The sequence below is a fragment of the Mytilus californianus genome, unplaced genomic scaffold, assembly GCF_021869535.1.
Source record: "Mytilus californianus isolate M0D057914Y unplaced genomic scaffold, xbMytCali1.0.p SCAF_10, whole genome shotgun sequence".
Taxonomy (NCBI): Eukaryota; Metazoa; Mollusca; class Bivalvia; order Mytilida; family Mytilidae; genus Mytilus; species Mytilus californianus.
This window is the reverse complement of record NW_026262582.1, coordinates 5,000,477-5,020,686: the sequence shown is the minus strand read 5'-3', so window position 1 is coordinate 5,020,686 and position 20,210 is coordinate 5,000,477. Positions and strand designations below refer to the sequence as shown.

Below are 20,210 nucleotides of genomic sequence, written 5' to 3'. Positions count from 1 at the left end.
ATTTAAAAAAAAATGTCTTTGATTACAAAGCAGAAGAATCTTGACTGAATTTTTCTTTTATATCATTTGATACTTCAAAAACAAAACATTTTTAAGGTAAATTTATAACGTTGGAACATTTCTTTATATGGCATACAGTGTTTCAACCCTCCTTTGCGCATCCGAAAATATAGACCATACGGCGCAATATATAACACAGTGTTTTGGGTCCTTTTTTAAATTAAGCCTCAGACAGTTTTAAGCATTTAATTCTAAAATATTTCACTTAGTATACTTTATTTTTTAAATTTTCAAGAAAACTACTTGGCCGTTTGAGTGATAGCGTGCTAGTGTCAAGTGCGGGAGATCATATGATCAATTCAAGGTTGGATAAAACTAAAGGTTTTAAATGTAGATAGTGTGTGCTCTCCTACTCGCACACAGAATATTAAGGAGCAAAGAAAGATTGGTCGGCTCAGAGTCAAAATATTGTGTCTGGGATAGGGCGATATATCTTCCTGCGGACTGTTACTTTGTGCCCCGGCACTTTAAAAAATCCTACATTGAATGCTACAAAACAGGGTATATTAACCAAAATAATGTGTTATCGTCCTCAGTATGCATGTAACATTTGCTGCTGGATATTTTACACATATCAATCTCTCATTAATGAAGTGTGTATAATCTAATCTATAGTGTAATCAGTACGTCCTGTAACAACGTCGTTAATAGACATGGCATGTTTATTGGCGTAAGTCAATCCATTTTCTAATTGTACTGGTTAAAAAATAACAAGTCAAAATATGGGGGGGGGGGGGGGGGGTGGCATAACAACGAGCAATCAAAACCCATAGCCGGAAAAGACACGAATAACACAATGGTAAAAGAGTAGACAATCCACAGCCCAAAAATGCACTACAGAAAACATAAGTTTGGGTAACACGAACCTCATCATTTTTGGCATGATAAGACCATAGAAGTTCACAGGTACCATGAGTAACGCGTGTGCACGGAATGAACATTTTTCACGCATTTTAAGGTCAAGGGTCAACTTATACAACTTAGTGCAAAGAATCAGCTTTTGCATCATTGTTATGCTTTAACTCTAAAACCTTCAAAGGTCTTACTATATTATATTAAAAATACATATAACTTACCAGAGGATTAATATAAAGTAAAAATGATCTTATTTCTATCACATTAATTGTTTTATCCATAAAATTAAACATGTTCCCTATCAACCAATAAAATGCAATAACTTAAACATGTTTGGAGTGACGAGTATTTGAAACATCGATCAGCTGTGCCATATGGTCGGGGTATATAATGTTATTTCACCAATATGCAAACACCTGTCGCCACGCACATGCATCGGGATTTTGTTTTACTGGAGCCTTGAGTTTATGTAATCAAATGAAAATCCATATATTGATAGTGAAATTATTATTCAAATCACATTTATTGCATGTTTGACTTAAACATTTAAGACGCAATATGCAAATCTGATAGGTTTTGATTCATGTTCAACCTACGTGTGTCTACTAACCGAAGTAAATATTTTATCCAATGAACGTAATGGGGTGCAGGTATTGCAAAATGTGCATCATTCATTTCGTCAGAGAAGTTTATTTTAATAAATATTTTATATTACGAAGTGTAAGACAACCCATTTTGGAGTTCGTGCGATTCGTTCTGGATCTTTTTTTTTTTAAATAAAGCAAAACAACATTATATTTATTGATGTTATATTACGTGGAATTTTGCAATGCCTGTTTTAACATCTGATTAAAACTATCTACAATCTAATCATGTCATTTGAAAATATATGAATAATGAGATGTGGTATGATTGCCAAATAAGACAACTGCTTGCTCTCATATACTTTGCGTTGCTAGAATGTATGTCTATGGAAGATTCGTTCAATTACAAGTAGCTCGAAAGTTATTACATGCAATTAATTTTCAAATGACTTTTTTTTTTTCATATTACAAGATCTAAATCAAGATGCATATCAAAGGTCCGTAAAACGTAACGCCCCCAATTCACTTTTTTACATTTCTGACTTTGTAGTCTGCCAGAATTCATTTAGTACCTCATCTGAATCGGACAGCATAGTATACATTTAGGAAAGTATAGTTGTATTAACTATATGGTGATGGTTTGTCGTGCTAAAATCATTAAAAGATACAAATTCAACACAAGGATATTTACTGCAAATCCTTTTCACTGTAAAATTTGCGTGATCCGGTCATTATTACAAACAAATATTTATTTTTGAGATGGCGGTCGATTTTCGAATATGATTTATGTCGAATTCTTTTTGATCCACTTCTTTGTTATGTTTGCATTAAGTACGAATATAAATGAATAAAATTGTCGTTAAAAAAGAAAGAAAAAAAGGGAAAATAGAAAGATAGAAAGATGGAATGAATGAATGAAAGAGAGAAGGAAATAAAAAAGAAAGAAAGAACGAACTAAAGAAAGAGCAAAAAAGAAAGAAAGAAAAAAGAAAAAAAAAAAGAAAAGAAAGAGAAAAAAAAAGAAAGAATATAAAAAAAAAGAGAAAGACAAAAAGAAAGAGAAAGAAAGGAAGCAAAGAATAAATGAATGAAATTTAACAAAATATAACATAACTTACATATATGCTGTAACTTTAGACTATGAATAATGTATTGATAGCATCCTTGTTATAAGTATCATCCTCATATTTTATACAACATGTTACCATTCCATTTACCAGGTAACATTTTATTATCGATATAGACGATCAGTTGTTTAAACTTTTACATTAATACACGTATACATTGCTGGGTTTCTACAGCAATATTTTGTAAAGGTATAATCGTTTTTGATTTTGGCACAGATAACTTATAACTAACTACTAATCCTGAAGTAAGAATATTAAGAATATTGAGAAAACGTAAACTTCGTGTTCTCCAAGCATATACGACTAACTTAAAAGGAACTATAAATCCTGAAGTAAGAATATTCAGCAACGTAAACTTTGTAGTTTCCAACTGACGTAAGAATATTTAGAAAAGTGAATTTCGTGGACTATGAGAATTTAAGACTGATGACGAACTACAGATCAGTTTGTGAAACTATGAGGAAAACGTAAATTTTGTGGTCTCGGAGCATTCTTGGTCGTTCGAACGTCGAGAACACCAGATTGTCATCGAAAACAATTGTCATCGAAAACAATCAATTGTTCATCAAAGATAAATCAGATACTACTCTATTTCCTAGATAGTCATTATCCAAAAATCCTAAACTACCAACAATGAAGAACACATATGCAGATTGCCTTTTTCACATTCCATCAGAGTCTATGAAAGTTAAATTTCAGGCGCTACACTTTTTTAAAGACAAGAATACATATAACAGTGCACTCATTTTAACTAATGGCTTCTCATTATGTAATTAAACAAAATGATACATTCTCTTCTTTACAAATGTTGGTATAACCACAATTAAAAATAAAGGTGTGTTTTCAGGAGTTTTGATGGGAACATATGTTTATAACATCATAAAGAGTTTTGTTGTAGAATAGAATACCACAACAGAAAGTCAATGAGTATAATTCAGTTTGTTAACACGAATAAAAAACCTTCTTTTTGAATTGTTTTTGTATTAGGCTTAATGTTGATATGCAACAATTGAAGAGCAGCCTTTTGAATCTAAAACACAAAGAGTTGTTGTGGCTTTCGATCAGATGATGTAACTCAAATTTCTCTTCCTTTAAAACAATCAAGCTTTGAAACACAAAGTCAAGGGAACATTCTAAACAGTGATTCACTAATTAGTGAAGGTTACTGTATGAATATACACAAAAGTACAGTAGCAATGTTTTAACATGACTAAGAGACACACCATTGGACAAATACGGACGATTTAGGTTTGCATGTCTAAAAAAGGGAAATTACGTTTACATTGAAATTGATAAGAATAAATACAATACTGATTTTCATCAATTTAAGAGGGGCGTAAAAGGGGGGGGGGGGGGGGGGGTATCTGCACGGAAGAACGCGAAATAAAATTGCCATTTCACGATGAACGAACAATTAAAAATTTCTTGCACGTTGATCTTTTTACCGATTTCACGAAACACGGTGAATAACGAACCTTTTTCACGGCTGCACGTTAAATAAAAATGGCAAAACACGTTGCACAAAAATAACGCTTTACCATCCTCATTCAAGTATATTGTAGAAAAAAAATAATGAAATTAATGATCGAAGATTCAACCCTTGACAAGGAAAAATACAAATTTATATATAAAAAAAGATGGTATATTTATTTCGACATATTTACAAAATGTATGCATAACTATAATTGATTTATCAACTACTTGTACAATGTAAGTGTTGCTAAACGTTCAACATCAAATATGTCATACATTATCACGTGACCTTATACATGTATATATAACAATAAGAAGATGTGGTATAATTTCCAATGAGAAAACTCTCCACCAGAGACCAAATGACATAGAAGTTAACGTACGGCATTCAACAACGAACAAAACCCATACCGCATGATGAGCAACAAAAGTCCGTATGAGTTCTATGAGTTTTCCAAAAGAAATTATTGAAAATCAGGCTTTTGAATAACGAATAACGTTGTATATTGTGTAGAGTATATTTGACTATATAGTAAATGAACTCTGAGGATTATTTCTAAAATTTTGTGCAAGATAAAGATAAGAAGATGTGGTACAATTGCCAATGAGACAACTCTCCACCAGAGACCAAATGACGTAAAAGTATAGGTCAAGCTAGGTCAAGTTCATTTCGTCTAATATTAAAAATTTATCAACAAGGTAGAAAACAAGTAAGTGAAAATGATTTGACTGTGACAGCAAGTGGTCAAGTGGTCAAGTGTTCTAGTCACAATTCTCTATAATAAGATTTAAAGGAGATCACCTATATATATATATATATCACTGAAGAGACATTAATTGTCGAAATCCGGATATGGTGTACAAGTTTTTGCATCTCATGTTTGCGGTATACCATCTTTTCCGCAAGTTTTTTGTTTTGTATTTGGTATTAGATTAAAATTAAGATCCATTTTGTTACATCTGTGATCCGTTTATTTGGCAATCGCCAATGGCAGTCAGCAGGGTTTAAGAACATCAGTTGTTCGACCTGTTAGTCAAATGCGTTTTGTTAAAATATACTTTTTCACTTTTTGGTCTTTTGGAAAATGTTGTTTGTGCTGTATTTAGACACCTCTACCAAGAAATTTGTTTTGCATGCACACGTATAAAAATTGCGGTTTTTATCCAACGCAATCATAGGTTTGAACGTTGTTTTCAATTTAGACTTGTTTATATTTTTTCGTTTGGGCTTGTATTATATTTTCCTTCGGGTTTATATGATCCGTTCATCCTATTTCGACTCTTTAAAATTCAAGAGTTTATCCTAAATTGAGGTAAATTATATGGCTTCCAAATACCGTTTCGATCCCTAACATCACTGAAGAAACATTAATTGTCGAAATCCGGATATGGTGTACAAATAGTTTGCACCTCATGTTTGCGGTATACTATCTTCTCTGCAAGTTTATTGTTTTCTGTTTGGTATTAAATTATTAATTAAGATCCATGTTACATCTCGTGATCAATTTATTTGGCAATCGTCAATGGCAATCAGCAGGGTTTAAGAACATCAGTTGTTCGACCTGTTAGTCAAATGCGATTTGTTAAAATATACTTTTCTCTTTTTTGGTCTTTTGGAAAATGTTGTTTGAGCTGTATTTAGACCCCTCTACCAAGAAATTTGTTTTACATGCACACGTATAAAAATTGCGGTTTTTATATATATAAACAAGTCTAAATTGAAAACAACGTTCAAACCTATAACTGCGTTGGATAAAAACCGCAATTTTTATATATATATATATATCAAAAGTGCTTATCATTTATATTGCAATAGATAAAACCATTAGCGACAATTGAATCATAGATGTGCTGTTACTCATTATTAAAAGTAAATATTCCTGTGTATAGGTTGGATTGTACAATAAATCTAAACTAAAGAAATATAATCAGTAATGAGCGACCGGATAAATAATTGACCATTTCGATTCTACTAACTTTCGAAAGAATTATAATAGTCTTTAGTTTTCTATGTTTTAAATACTGTTATTTGTCTTTTGTTCGTTTTTCGGTTTTAGCCATGTCGTTGTCAGTTTATTTTCGACTTATGAGTTTGGATGTCCCTTTGGTAACTTTCGTCTCTCTTTTTCAATGAACGTTATGAATACACTAACATTTTGAAATAATTTAATTTTGGATGTAACACGTCTTCTGAGTGGCTGAGAGAATTTTATTTATCAGCTCATAGACATAATTTTGTCACGTGACCGTGACGTTATCAACGTTTTTTTTTCGTGATTTACTCCTTAAAAATGGAATTTAGAATTAAATTATAAAGAGATTGTAATATTTTTTCTGTCTATTCGAAATAACAGAAAAAATGTGGTGCACACTGTTAAATAACCCGCTACGCGCGTTATTCAGTATACACCACATTTTTTATGTTATTTCTTCATAGACAGAAAAAATATTACATTCATTCCTTAAACGTTATTTTTGTATTTGATTTCTGTATGCTTCAAGTAATCTATATTATGTATATGAAAAATACAGCCATTAAACTTCATTAAAAAAAATATGTTAAAATTTATGATGCGTGCTGTTCAATCTTTCTGTGTAGTATTTAGTGCACTTTTTTTATTTCGTCGTTTTTTCTTCTTGGCAATTGTATATTGTCTGTTTTTCTTCAACTTATGTTTTTTAGTTGTCCCCTTTGTTATCTTCTCCCTCTAATTGGTTACGAACATCTTTAAATTGAAGTGCATATGCAGGTACACACTACACAGCTACTTTTGCATTGGTAATATTTCTGTACTAAAAATCTGTAGTACTGGAAATTTACTTTTAATATTAAGTACTATTTCTTTACTTTAAAATTCTTGTAATATTTAGGTACATGTACCTGTATTTTACAGTACTTGATTTGTTCTTGAAATTTTTGGTACAGAAGTAATACCAACAGTGATAACAATATTCCATGTTTGAAAATCATAACTTTAAGAGATTTGATTTTGAAATAGACAAACTTTCAAAATGCTGAAAATGTAACGGTGTAACCAAAATTTTGTAGTACTTCAATTTCAAGTACATATCAAGTACTGTAAAATACAGGTACCTAAATATTACAATAATTTTAAGGTAACAAAATAGTACTGAATATTAAAAGTAGATTTCCAGTACTATAGATTTTTGGTACAGAAATAGTACCTATGCAAAAGTAGCTGTGTATACTATCGTAAATTTTAAGAATGTATTAGAATAGGAATAAGAATAGCAGTGTGCAATTAACATGCCATTGAGGGTGTCTAAAATCTATCATAAACCCATGTAGTTGTGATAAAGAGATGTCCATCATTACGTTAACGAGTCAATAATCAGACAAAACATAACAAACCCCCACGATATCTCGCGTTATCTTACGTTATTTCACCATTCGTGAAGCATGGTTACAGCTAATGATCATTTTCACAGATATTTTATCTGTGAACCGTACAGTATATTTATTTATGAAGCTAGCGGTATTTGCATCATCATTGGAACTTTCTGTGATGTTTCCTGGCTAACTTGCGGTGAAATACATTTGTAGCCTTTACGATAATTTTTAATGAAGAGCAAAAATTTTAAGCGGTAATGATTAAAAAAATCAAATGCCGTCTTTCTAAATTGATTACCGTTTTATGATGTTTTATCATTGTTATCAATGAAACTTTGTTTACGTAATTTGATAACGAAAGTCAAATTTGGTTTTTAGAATTATATCAGTAAAAAATTTCATTATCGCAAAGATAAGAGCGGGCACGTGCCGCGGCAGTAGGGTCCTATCACTTCACTGTACCTACCGGTCAAATTATAAACAAATTAAGTATTTACCTATCCTAAATCGCTACTCACTTTTCGAAGGGAACAACTCTTTAACCTCAAGGAGGGAAAGGTTATGGTTTTTATATTGGTTTGATTTTGTTTTGCCAGAATATCTTTTTTTTTTTACCGTTTTGTAAAACACAATATATTTTTTTTGCGGATGCTCTGGAGATTACTCTTTTTCCTTTTCTTGAAATGCAAAAAAAAAAACATTCCCCCGCCCCGTTTCAGTTAAATGGTTTTATAAGCGGTCAATATCACCATATACTAATGGCAAATTCGATATGTTTTAAATTTGCACGGTACTGCTGATAAAATTTAGAATGTTTTCACCCTAGTATTCCATGATGTTGTCGATTTCTCTTCGATTTGTGAGTTTTAAATTCTTTTTGGTCTTCCGCCTATTTTGTTTTTACACCATTAAAACTTACTCTCTTTTGTTTGTTATAGCGCATCGTCTATTCGTAAACCAATGGCTTTCCAAAAGCATATATGCGATAATGGTTTATTAAACAAAGCGAGCCCAGCACGTGCGACTACTGCGTCCTTATTTTTGTACACCACGTTTGAAAATAAAATACTTTTGGAGGTTCATCAACTGATTATACATTTTCCATTTTCCAAACGGTTCCGACGTAATATGGACAGATTTGTATATCTTATTTGTTTATCGTTTATTGTTTTGTACCTAAATCCGGCCGTTGTTTTTTTCGTTTGCATTGTTTTACATGTTGTCATATCTGGGCCGTTTATAGATACTGTACGGTACTTTTTAGTGTCTGTTATTTATTGGTAAAAGTGTTAACCAAATGATTTTTGAAAGATGTATGGGAGCAAATTTCATATTTCTTTTTAATGCTGCGTTCACACGTTATTCGAATTCGATTCGCATTAACTAATTCGAATTAGTTTAATTCGCATTCGAAACGTTTAACGTCCAAACGTAAATTCTAATTCGAATTGCAATGCGCGTCAAATTCGCTTTACAGTCCTAACGACGTTAACTTTTAATTCGTATTAACAAAAACGCATTTCTAATGCGAATTGGATAATACGATTTAGCCAATTCGAATCAATTCGAATTAAAATAGAAGAGTGTGTGAACGCGATTAGCGAATTCGATTCGCATTCGATTCGTATTCAATTCGAATTAAATGTACGTGTGAACGAGGCATTACTTTTTTGCAAACAGATCATATGTTAAGTTTTTGTTTAGTAGAGTACAATTTATTGATATAATATGATAAAATTGGATATGTATACTATATCTTTTTCAAATACACAAATACACACATGACATTGTACACATTAAATATGGATGTGTATCATAATTTGAAAAACAAAAGAAACCGCGAGAAAATATTAATATTTCGTTGCTGGTAGCAGAAATTGGGGTAAAATATTCATTTACTGGATTATACATGTATGAAACTCTCTCGAACAGATAAGTTTTGTCATGGAAGTAATACCGATACTTCTATATATATATATATTATATATTACTGATTGCTGACTCAACTGCTATCACAAACGGGCCGATTCTAATACAATTTATCATATGAACACCCACTGTCTTAAGCCTCTCAGATAATCGTTGAATTATTGTATGCAATTAATAAGATATGAATATAGATTGGTTGGCGATTATATAAGTAATCCTCTTCTACTGCTGCTGTCAGTTATAATTTGAATTAAACCACATTTAATTTGGATACACCATGTACAGTATTGTGTTATTTATTACACTAGATAAGTTATTTGTTGATATTATTACCTAACATTAATCACACAACCAGTAATGCTAATAGTATGTACCGGAGATAAAACATAAAATAAGGCGATGGAAATCTACTCCTCGAACTTTTTGGTCGATAATAAATGACCAACTAGCTTCATAGAACATGGTAGTCAGATCACTAGAATTTAAATGATTTGGTTGATATAAAAAAAAAACTGTAACAACACTGCCACGTGTGCAGGTGCTTGTACGTCATTCGGTAAGAACTTCGTCAGTAGTTGTACGTGTCATATCTTCAATGTTTTTATTTATGTGGAGAATTTTGTGTCGATGTCAGATCTTTGGTAGTCTCTGTTTAATTGATTCAAATTAAGGAAGTTCGCTCCTCTGTTTCAAAATAATAGCTTTTTAAAAGACTGTTATAAATTGATAGTATATAAATAAAGGAACTAAAAAAAGCAGATAAAAATGAAGGGTCCGTGTGCTAGTTTTCGAGATATAAGCCATTGAAAATTTGGCGGGAAATAATTCTCTCTAGACTTTTCATACATTTAACATTGGCACCTTTTTTCTGTCTAAAAGTATGAAAAAATAACAATGATTTAATAAGACTTTCAAAGAAGGTATTTTAAACTATATTTGATCAAATTATGAAAAGAAAAGTAGGGGTTAGTGGGCAAACATTTGTAATGGGACTACATGGATAAAACCAGAGGATTCCGAATATCTGGCAAAAATTCAAAAACAAGAGGAGAGAACATCCTTAAATAACACCCATGGCAATTTAGTCTAAGAGCTTGGTACATGTATACTTCATAGAGATCTTAACAGGAAGTAGCTATAACACCTTTCGTCAATACAACATTCCATAAATGATAACAAAATTAAAGACATGACATAATACAACGACTGACAAAGATCTTTCATTGCAACAGGTACAAGGAGATGGCTAAGGGTTAGCTTAGTTTTTATAGCATGGATGAATGTTTAATACGAACATTAAACAACAGTCGTCTAACTGTGTAATATCCGCACAAAAGACAACAAAAAAAGCACATAACTGCGTATTATTCGCATCAAAGACAACAAAAACCACATAACGGTATATTATTGGCATACAAGACAACAGAACCACAAAATTGTGTATAATTCCGCATAAAATACAACAAAAACCACATAACGGTATATTATTCGCATACAAGACAACAGAACCACAAAATTGTGTATAGTTCCGCATAAAATACAAAAAGCACATACCTGTGCATAAAAGACACCACGAATATATGGAAACGAAACAATAATGAATAACGTACCAAGAAATGTTCGCAGTTTCAAACTGATCTAGTTCAAACTATATAACCTGCTTATATACAATCATTCCTTCAGATACTTCTTTAATACTGGTTGCATACTGAAAAAGATTGTATACAGAACGTCATAAACAGTTCAGAAAGTCACAATCTTGAAAACTAAAATAAATTATCTGAAAAAATAAATTGTATTTAAAGAGGTTGACCTTAATTAGTTATCGCTTTACTTCCTGAGGGTCCCCAAGTTATATGCACAAATCAATATAGTACATTAAACATCATACCTGTATATATACATGTACAGTGAAAACAATTACAACAATTTTCCACATCGAGGTTGGTCAAGGTCAAGTAGCCATTTTAGAATCTAAAGGACTCTGGGTAATTTAACTGTTCGTACCCAAAAATGGAAATAACGTTACGTCATTGGGTGAATTCCCATTGTTTAGGACGTTTCAAACCAATCACAACGCTTTGGTGTACACTTTTGAGAATATTACCCAGAATGCATTAGATTTTAAAATGGCGAATTGTATTTGTAGATTTGAAAAATCTGACGTGTTTACCAAGAATGACGTATTTACCGAGAAAACAAGTTAGTAAATTCTCATCGGAATACCAAATACTTAACGATATTCTGTAAAGCAAACCTGAACATCAACATTCAAAAAAGAAATCACTATGTCTTAGTCATCCCTTAGTGCTTTTTTTATATCTTTTATAACTAAAAAGGGATTTGTAATGACTTAAACGGGTTAGGTAGACGTCTTAATTTATCGCAACATTATGTTATAGAGAAAGTCCAAATAACTGTTCATTCCTGGGAAATAATGGAGCGGAGGCCCGTCGGGCCGACGCCCATTATTTCCCAGGAATGGACAGTTATTTGGACTTTCGCTAACTTAAAATACACCTTAAATATTAAAAACGAATCTTCAGATTATATCATTTTAAAGAATTTTGTTTAATTTTGTAATGGTTTTCTGTTCATTTTCCCCGTGTTGTACCCAAGAATCCACAGGCAAAATTTAAGAGCAAGCTGACCATCTACCCCCTTAACGAAGTATTTATGAACAGTAGAATAATTACTATAAAAATATCTTGAATAAAGTTCATTCAGATCTATGTTTAAAGTCATTGGATACGCACGTCTTTCTTGTAGTGGGATTGAAAGGATATTTATTTGTGTCTTTAAGTGGTATTTCGGGAGAGTAAAACTAGTATTTATGCATTTATGTTAATGGATTATATGTGTTTTTCGTTTGATAAATATTGGATGTAGAATCGTCTGAGAAAAGTAAAATGGTACAACTAGAATGAATTTCCAGGTATGTAACACTCTTGTATAGGTTATTTAACTAAAAACGGTGTGCTCGATTTAAACTCATATCGAAAACGAAATGATTCTATATTTCAAACCATTTTATTCGATGAAATAAAATGAAAAAAACAAGAAAACAGTATTTCATGCACAACACAACATTTTGTCTTCCCTTTGCTAATTACAACGAACAAAACTTGTATGCATTTTTTTTAAATAGCAATACAAGCAAACTTACAGTATGTTTCATTCTTCCCTATTATCAGAAAGGAAGCAAAAAGTTTTAGAAACAAAAATCCGCATGATTAAAAACATTCCTGGATTCTGTTTTGTATGTATTTAACTTAAGTGGACAACAGTCTACCTTTTAATTTCATTTAAACAATTATTTCAAGATTAACGCCGTTTATTTGCACTGTCGATATATCTGTTATATTTGCCACTGGACATATAACAAAAGTGAATGAATTCGATTATGTTACGCGTTTCTGTTGAAAATTGATTAAAAACCCCGCCCAATATTTAACACAAGCAATAGCAATACAAACAAACTGAAAGTATGTTTCATTCTTCCCTATTATCCTAAAGGAAGCAAAAAAGTTTTAGAAACAAAAATCCTCATGATTAAAGACATTTCTGGATTCCGTTGTGTATGTATTTAACTTAATTAGACAACAGTCTACCTTTTAATTTCATTTAAACATTTATTTCAAGATTAACGCCGTTTATTTGCACTGTCGATATAACTGTTATATTTGCCACTGGACATATAACAACAGTAAATGAATGCGATTATGTTACGCGTTTCTGTTGAACATTGATTAAAAAACCCCGCCGAATATTTTATACAAGCCTTATTCAAATGTTATCCCTACCCCCTCAAATTTTATTCATAAGTACTATATTTAAATTATAACAACGAACAATCAAAAATAATACCGAATACGCCATTTTGACCATTACAGTTTCTTGGACTTTTTATTCTATTAAACCACAATATTAATGTAGAAACAATCCGAGTAATTTTTGTGTTTTTAATTTATTTAAGGAATAGCTGTAATATTTTTTCTGTCTATGAAGAAATAACATCAAAAATGTGATGCACACTGAATAACCCGCGTAGCGGGTTATTTTAAAGTGTGCATCACATTTTTTATGTTATTTCGAATAGACAGATAAAATATTACAGTTATTTCTTATAATTTAATTCTAAATTCCATTTTAAACCGGAGTAAACAATGAAACTACGTTGATGACGTCACGGTCACATGACTAAATTATGTCTATGAGCTGATAAACAAAACAACGTCAGCCAATCAGCAGACGCGTTACATCCAAAATTAAAATATATAAATATAAAAATGCAACAAACGATTTTTGCTGTGCAAAATCAAAATATTTCAAGGAAATGATATCTTAAACGGTAAAATTAAAATCAAATCTTTATGTGAAATATATTTTCTCTTACTTTCATTATTGAATAATGTTAATGTGTTCAATATTACAAGACAATTCACTGACTCACACACAGTTAACACATTTGATATTTTGTAGATGCACAGAAGAAGAACGGGACTCAATGGAAAATATTCGTGTTTACCCACTTGGATACTATCCATGACAAAAATTCAGCCATGATTTGCATCGGAAAACAAATTGTGGATTATATTGTTGAATTTTAGTGAATACGATACTATATTTTACAAGATGGAATTACGACTCGCAAATAAAAGCTGTTTGTTAATAATGAGATATTTAGTGTTCATTGTATTACTACGATCCCAATTTAAAAAGAAATCCAGTATCAGTCGTTTTAGTAAGATTTCATTTTCATTCAACTTAGTATCGCGTTTCGTCCTCTAGAATTATTCCCATGGGTGAACACTTTTTAAGAAAGTGCCCATGGAAATATCCAAAGGGCAAAACGTCCGGATGAATGAAGACGAACAATAGAAAATAACTCTCCATTCCTGAAAAATAATGGAGAGTTTGAACAAAAGATTTACGTCACAGGTGTATTTTAATGAATTAAATAAGCAAATTTCTGTTTGATAAGATTTTGTGAAGGAATACTAATACTATACAGAGTAAAGAAATGATGTCTACAACGGAGGCAAACTGACCACTAAAGAAATGATGACTACAACTCAGACAAACTATGGCGTTCATTATCACTGAACTAGTATATATATTTATTTAGGGGCCAGCTGAAGGACGCCTCCGGGTGCGGGAATTTCTCGCTGCATTGAAGACCTGTTGGTGACCTTCTGCTGTTGTCTGTTTTATGGTCGGGTTGTTGTCTCTTTGACACATTCCCCATTTCCATTCTCAATATTATTGACCACTAAAGAAATGATTAAAATAACGGAGACAAACTGACCACTAAAGAAATGATTAAAACAACGGACACAAACTGACCACTAAAGAAATGATGACTACAACGGAGACAAACTGACCACTAAAGAAATGTTAAAACAACGGAGACAAACTGACCACTAAAGAAATGATGTCGACAACGGAGGAAAACTGACCACTAAAGAAATGATGACTACAACGGAGACAAACTGACCACTAAAGAAATGATGACTACAACGGAGACAAACTGATCACTAAAGAAATGATTAAAACAACGGAGACAAACTGACCACTAAAGAAATGATGACTACAACGGAGACAAACTGACCACTAAAGAAGTGATTAAAACAACGGAGACAAACTGACCACTAAAGAAATGATGTCTACAACGGAGACAAACTGACCACTAAAGAAATGATTAAAACAACGGAGGCAAACTGACCACTAAAGAAATGATGACTACAACGGAGACAAACTGACCACTAAAGAAATGATGACTACAACGGAGACAAACCGACCACTAAAGATATGATTAAAACAATGGAGACAAACTGACCACTAAAGAAAAGATTGATTGATATTCTTTATTTTATCCAAAACCTCCACCAAATCTTATTTCGTAAGATAAAACTTTTCAGTAGGGAAGTGAAAAATTAGTTTCATTTGATAACTACTGTAAAAGAGAAAAAAAACATTGAGTTTAGAACAAAAGTTCTTGTTCAGGTATGGAAAAGAAAGATTTTGATTTCAGTTGGAAACATTATATGGCCAGGGAAAAGAATGCCCTTCCTTTATAAAAGAAAACGGTAGGTGACTAAAGCGCGCTAGTCAGAAGAGTGTTATACGTGCAGTCGACCATTGGTGGATGTCAATATCAAAGCAAAATGTTCAAGGTTTTTTATTTTGTAATTTAGGAAGCCCATGAAGTGGTTTTACTTGTAGAAAGTACGAACGTACTAGAATTTGATATATTTATTATATTAAATAGTATAAAATGTAACAATTTTACCTCACGCTGATTAATGTATGTAACATCCTGATTTCATAATGTCGTGTTATATGTATAAACATTTAAGAGAGTCTGGATGGGGGTCCATCAGTTCTGTATTCTTTATTTTTTCTCTTTTCTGTACAAATTTTGCACACTACTCTCTATTCCTTATATTTTAGCATCCAATTATTCTATGTTCTCTATTCTTCTGGACTATTTTTCTCTATTTTTAAATTTTTGGCCCATTTTTCTCTCACATTAGCCTATTCTGTGAACCCCATCCAGACCCTAATATAAATATTGTTCTTAATCTTTTGTCCATTTCTGCAAGTAATTACTTTGTGATTTACATGAACGACTTAATATGATTTATGGTAATTGCACAGCATGCTGTATGCATTTCATTAATTCAAAGTTATTATTACATAATAATATCGGATAACATTACATTGCGCATTTGAACATAGTTTATTATTAAATAATCATGAAAATAATTGAAAAAGGTTTATGCATTATTTCAAAAATTATACATTAATTGTTTAAACATATGTTCATAGATTGTAAATCCTTCTAATAGTAACATTGCTTTCGAAAATGAAAATTAATGTTTCTTTTTTCTTATGTATATCTTTATTATCATTAGTATAAAATCCATGGTATAGAAACATATTCAACTTTAAGAATATAGGAAATAGTGTCAGAATAGATACGAATGTATGATCTACAATGGTTAAATTAGTAGTTTACTGATGTTCAAATTTCACAAATCCATTCAGAAAAAAAATCAAGGTAAACAAATGAAAACCAGAGGGAATCGCATGGACTCCAAAAGAAGAGAGACCGAGTGCGTCGACAGGGAACACGTCTCCTGCTATGCAGGATCACTCTTCATGCGAATAAATACAGTTAAAGCTGATGCCTAAGTATAATATTATTACAATGTTAATCATGTTGACCTAAGTGTACAGCCTTTTGTTATAAACCCGTTTTATAAATTAAACACAAATTGTTCACTATAGTTTCTCTAATATATAACCAATGTATGGACAGCGTAAATTGGTAAATGGTCAATTGGTGTACGCTACCCATAAACCTTTTTTTTTTCTTTTTTGGTTTGTTTTTGCTCCTACAAGGAATACCAGTCCAGCATTTTTCTTCATAAAATGAAAGTTCATTATTCATCGCTTTGGCAGACGCGGTAAGAAATAATATGAATAATAAAAAAAAGGTATATTGTCCTAGGTCTGTAAGCCTTATTTGCAATAGAAGCATTCAATATATGTTTGATAGAAATATATATTGCCAAGTTTGTTCAAGAAGCTATACCTTGCATTTGTATAAATATCTTGACAAGAAGAGCATTCAATAAATGTTTGATAGAAAACATATATTGGGCAAGCTTTTTAAAGAAGCTTGTACTGTAGGGTGAGTAATGGACTCGAGATTAGTCTGTTATTTCCGGTAGTATGAAAAGTTGTCATATATATTTGTTTAATCCAGCAATAGCCTTGGTGTTGCTTCCATTAATACAATAAGACAACTTTATCCGACATTTGATAGAGTAAAGCAATCGACCATACTACTTTTTCATGTATGACCAACGATAGCTTAATCTATATAATATACTTGACCTTTGAGGTCAAGCAATGACCACTTATGCAAATAATTATTCAAATTTCTAGAAAAACTAAAGCTTCTGATGGCAATGCTAATACTTTGTTACAAAATTCTGTTTTCATTGTTACAAACAAGCAACATCAAACATGTAGTTATTCGGCTTGAATTAAGGCGACAGTAATTTACCAATGTTCAAATCTCTTAAATCGATTAAGACGAGTCAAATCAAGGCAACAAATAAAAACCTATTGAATCGTATTAACTCCTAAAAGGAGCGAGAGAGGGTGCGTCGACAGGATAAGCGTCATTTGCTATGCATGCGGCACACGCCATGCTATTTCGCACCTAAGATATCATACCTTAGCAAATTTGAGTTGTGGTTCTAGGAACCATATGTACTGTAAAGTAAGTGATATGAAGTAAATGAATTCCTTGTTTCATGATTGAAATTGTGCCTAAACAAATGCTATTTTAAAAGGACCTTACGCATTGATATTGTCTTATTTATTAATCAACTGTTTACAAAACTTTGCATTTTTCGAAATACTAAGGATTTTCTACCTCAGGAATAGATTACCATAGCTGTATTTGGAAAAACTTTTCGTAATTTTTGGCCCTCTAAGCTCTTCAACTTCTTGCTTTATATGGCGTTTATTTTACTCGAGTGTCACGTCACAGATGCGTTTTTTTTGTAGACGAAACGCGCGTCTTGCGTACAAAATTATAATCATGGTATCTTCGATGGTTTCATCGTACCGTCTTTAAGCATTCCATATATGGACTAGATTATCATGAAGCTGACACATAGAAGATCAATCATTCCGCTCTCTTGTAAATTCATATGTTATGTATCATCATCAATTTCCATTTCCCTCACTTAATGTCACTTACATCTGACGATGGTTAACCACAAAAATCAAGGATTGTTGTTTCATACATATCATGCAAAAGTACCTTTGTTGAAAATATAAATGTTTTGTTATATTCATTTACATTTTGCTTTGAATACAGTTGTGGTCGAACGTATATAATATAGTAAATTATAAAAGCAAATGTAATATGATACGTAGTTTCGTCGCTATCTTTATTTCATTAAATATTACTAGTATTTATAACTTTTGGAATAGCAGAAAAAGGAAAGGAGTATGATACCAAAGGGATTCTCAAAGACTGAGCAAAAGAAACCCACAATTAATCAAGGGAGATCCAAGGTGCCCTCTTACGGTGAGCAGATCTTGCACCACATGTAGCACCCGTCGTGTTGTTCATATAAGAACAAATGCGATGATAAGAATAATTCGGCGATGCCGCTTACGAGGAAAAGAGGACGTGGTTGTTATTTCGACAATTGGGACATTTCCGTCGTCATTTGTGAAACAGATATTCCAAACGTAATTTTGGTATAACAGAAAAATTTTCTTATAGGCATATAACTAAAATGTCTTGTGGAAAGTATTTGGTTCTGAATGTATTTTAGACAAAGTATTCATTGATACACGCAAAATGATATTTTATCAGCTCCTAATTGTTGAAGACACATGGACAGTTTATCATTGCAGGCTGTTGAATGTATAACTTTAAATTAACATTTAGTGATTACATTACGGGGATCACAAGTCTGTCAAAACCTGGATTGTCGGTTCGAACCACACTTGGCAAGGTGCGTCCGACTCCGCTCTTGATAATCTAGGATTCCCAGTATTCCTGTGGAAAGAAAGTGGTTCTCTCTGGGTTACCCGTTTTTTTTCCGGCAAAAACTATGGTCGCCATGAAATAGCCTAGGTTGATGATAGTCAAGTTAATAAACAACAATCATTCAATCTTATGTACACGATGCATATACTAGTAACCTTAATAAGGAAATGAAGAAAAAAACAACAACGAATCTTGTGCATTCCTTTAACTAATCAAAAATAAACACAGACTCTGTAATTAAACATCAAAAGCAAATAACCTACCACTTGTCAAGTATTATTTAGTACGTCGGTGCATATCAATGCAAGCACGTGTACTTATAGCAAGTAATTACACGCTACTGTAGTAACAATTAGAATAACAAGTGATTACATTTTATGTCATTTCTTGATTAATAATTATGTTGTTAAATTGTGGTAATTTTCCCCTTGTACTAATTACAGATATGATGCATCTTAAATGTACATTATATATGTAGATGATAACAGTATTAGCCAACTACTTGGACTTCGATTTACATATCACTAAAGAAACTGTCTTGAAAGTTATTATGTATTGGCATGCATAAGAGTATTGTCTTTGGATTTTAGATACTAGTATAGAAATACAAAGATGTGGTATGATTGCCAATGAGACAACTTTCCATTAGAGACCAAATAACGTAAAGGTGAGCAACCACATGTCACTGCACGACCCGCAACAATGAGCCAAACCAACACCACACAAGAAGCCACAAAATACCCCGTTATGACAAATGTTAAATAACATGGTTACAAAAAAAACGATATCAAATACACCAGGCTTATAATTTGGTACAAATGTATTCATCGTGAACTATGTGAATTATAACATTCATGACTATTGTTATTTTTTCATTATTTTTTTATAAAAATCACAGATTTTAAACAGGATTTCAGAATCATAATCGTAGGTTTGATATAAATACATTCTCGCTTTCTTTTTCTTCGTTGCTTTTGATAAAGTAGATTTAAGAGGCAAAAAGGGCAGAAAATACCACAGGGACAATCAAGATTATGAGTCGAAGAAAACACGATGAATAAACAAATAACTGTCTACAAAACACTGCATAGAAAACTAAAGACTGAGCAGCACTTAATTCGGGGTTGATGTCAAGTACCCCGAACGTGAAGTAGATCCTGCTCCACCTGAGGCACTAGTCGTTTTGCTTATTGCAATAACAAATCATTTTTGACTAGTATGACAACATCAATTTACTGATGTTC

The 20,210-nt window shown here is 32.0% G+C and overlaps 1 protein-coding gene across 5 annotated transcripts in view; it reads right to left on the bottom strand.

Annotated features, from left to right (window-relative positions):
• Positions 1 to 20,210, bottom strand: part of LOC127717498 (innexin unc-9-like) — a 144,046-nt gene that overhangs the window by 93,245 nt on the left and 30,591 nt on the right. For 2 of the 5 annotated variants that reach the window (XM_052223175.1, XM_052223177.1), the window contains exon 3: positions 10,991 to 11,088. The exons of 1 other annotated variant lie outside the window; for it this stretch is intronic. The gene's annotated coding sequence lies outside the window, so the exon portion shown is untranslated. Of the gene's footprint in view, positions 1 to 1,136; positions 1,231 to 2,617; positions 3,391 to 10,990; positions 11,089 to 20,210 lie in introns of those variants that run through there. 2 more of the 5 variants (XM_052223179.1, XM_052223180.1) reach the window with 2 other exon arrangements.